Source organism: Euprymna scolopes, chromosome 5, assembly GCF_053919585.1.
Source record: "Euprymna scolopes isolate OS-2025 chromosome 5, ASM5391958v1, whole genome shotgun sequence".
NCBI classification, from domain to species: Eukaryota; Metazoa; Mollusca; class Cephalopoda; order Sepiida; family Sepiolidae; genus Euprymna; species Euprymna scolopes.
Genome location: NC_136486.1, coordinates 115,914,060 through 115,916,559, shown reverse-complemented (window position 1 = coordinate 115,916,559; position 2,500 = coordinate 115,914,060). Strand labels below are relative to the sequence as shown.

At 29.5% G+C, this 2,500-nt stretch overlaps 1 protein-coding gene across 1 annotated transcript in view; it reads right to left on the bottom strand.

Moving 5' to 3' along the window:
* The window catches only part of LOC145276963 (uncharacterized), a 107,307-nt gene extending 104,990 nt beyond the window's left edge, over positions 1–2,317 (bottom strand). The window contains exon 1 of the mRNA XM_080128504.1: positions 2,077–2,317. The gene's annotated coding sequence lies outside the window, so the exon portion shown is untranslated. The remainder of the gene's footprint in view (positions 1–2,076) is intronic.
* Positions 2,318–2,500: the final 183 nt, after the last annotated feature.

Sequence of the window (2,500 nt, the reverse complement as noted above, 5' to 3'; positions counted from 1 at the left end):
ACTTTTTCGCCCCATGATTGATTTTATATGCAGTTCCATTCCTGCATTGCAATAGCCAAATAATTAGTTACCTGTTTGAAACTCATACGTCGATATTCGACATTTGAGTTAACTTTTTTCTATTTTTTTCTCTTTTTATCGTTCTCTCTCTCCCTCTCTCATTACTACTACTACTACTACTACTACTAATAATAATAATAATAATAATAATAATAATAGCAGCAGCAGCAGCAGCAGCAATGTTTTATGGTCGCGACACTGTACAGAAAAAACCCCGTCCTCCAAAACAATTTCTGTGAAAAATTACTATTTATTAAGTACCCTCACCGGGATTTCTGCTTTTAACCGACCATTTATCCGAAATATTAGCATGTCCAGTGTTATGCCCATGTAAATTTGTATTTATATTAATAACAATAAACCCTGCGTTTCTTTTATTGAGCACTTTTAATAACCTCGTTAAATTCCTTAATTATCACTGTTGATTACCTTTAACATTGACTATATATATATATGTGTGTGTGTGTGCGTGTGTGTGCGTGTGTGTGTGTGTGTGGTGAAATGGTTTAAGGATAATATGCATACATTATTTATTAAAGTACTATTCCAAAGATTATAGATTTAGGCGATCTAAATATTCACTATGTGTGCGAGGATAAATTAATTACATTAATTTACTAAATTAACAAAACGTCATTGATTAGATTTTATGAATATGTTATGACATTTTATTCACGGACATCAATTTAAATGTTTTTATTTTTCACAGAGTTTCTACTTTATGGAGCATTCCTCTTTAATACATGCGAGTTGTCAAGTTTTGTGCTTACTAGCAATGTCAGCAAAATGTGCATTTGGTCAATTCTATGAGAAATGTTGTAACTATTTTCCTTAGGAGAAAAAACAATATATTTTTGGAAAAAATAATATATTTTTGGAAAACACAATATATTTTGGGAAAAAAGAATATATATTTGGAAAAAAATAATTTTTTTTGAAAAAAAAATATTTTTTTTGGACACTCTGTGGAAGAAGGAAATACATTCTTATGTTTTATTCTTAGTTTTCCAACAATAATTATGCAATTGTATATTTGCATGATTTAATTTCTCTTTTATACACACACGCATATATATATATATATATATATATATATATATATATATGGATACAAATAAGTATATAAGGATTATTTAGAGACTTTTCGATAAAATAAAAAGCTCGATGTACAGTTTTAGCTCAGATAGAAGAAGAAAATATCTTAATAGAAAAAATACATAGTGTATAGATTTATTGACCAGTTTAAAACAATATGCATATATCTACATACATAGATATATGTATATATATGTATATATATATACTCTCTCTCTCTCTCTCTATATATATATATATATATATATATATGTATATATATATGTATTTTGTGTACAGAAAGTTGTTAGTTGAGACAGATCATTGGTACCGTCGGTTTCAAGCCCGATAATAAGGCCCGTTTAAGGTATCCTTATCAAGCTCTCTTCAGCCAATATCTGTCTCAACTAACAACTTTCTGTACACAAAATATAAATACGCTCTTACAATTTGGATTTTCCTTTTAATTGAGCACGCTGCTGGAATTCTTTTTCCAAAAAAAAACTAATCATATATATATATATATATATATATATATATTCAATATATATATATAAATTAAATTAAATAAATTAAAAATTAAAATTAAATTTACCAAAATGATCCAAGATGGTAAAATTAAAGTATATTATAAATATTAAAGAATTAATATTTATAAAATTATCTCAGCCAGATATAAAAGCTCGATAAAACCAAATAGGAAATAGAGCTTATGTATGAAGAGAGATAGGGAGAGAGAGATAAATAGACTGATATATTTTAGTTTCTCCAACGTTCACATTACTCCGAAACAGCAAAATATCATAACGTCTAATAATTTCTTTGCTTGTTAAACTCATTTCGTTCGTCGATATTTTTTTCCATACTGCCCTAAAGCTGAAATAGAAAACAAAACCGATATACGTTTGAATTATATAAATTTATGTTATTTCTATTAATTACCTTCACTTAATTGTCCGGTTCCGATGTATTATCCAACCAGGTGATGTCCAAAAGGTCGTATGGTAACCAGGTGTAGCGGTGTGTGTGTATTTATGTTTGCGTGCGTGTGTGTGTGCCACTTTTCTTTTCTCGTAACACAACAAGAAAAAAAAAGTTGTTAAAGCGAATGTGACAGTTGAATATAACACGGCCACTACCTATCCGGTATGCGTCGTTGTTGTAATGTGTCAACCTCGTTTACGACGGCGAGCTTGTCAAAGAGGTCGTAAGAAAGTGGTGACGCGCGATAATATGGGCGGGGATAAGACGAGGAGGGAGGACAAATATGTAGGCCAGGTAAGATATTTTCAAAACGAGCACTGGGCTGGAAAAAAAGGTAAAAATAATAAGTTAAAAAATATTGATATGTAGCAGACATGTTAAT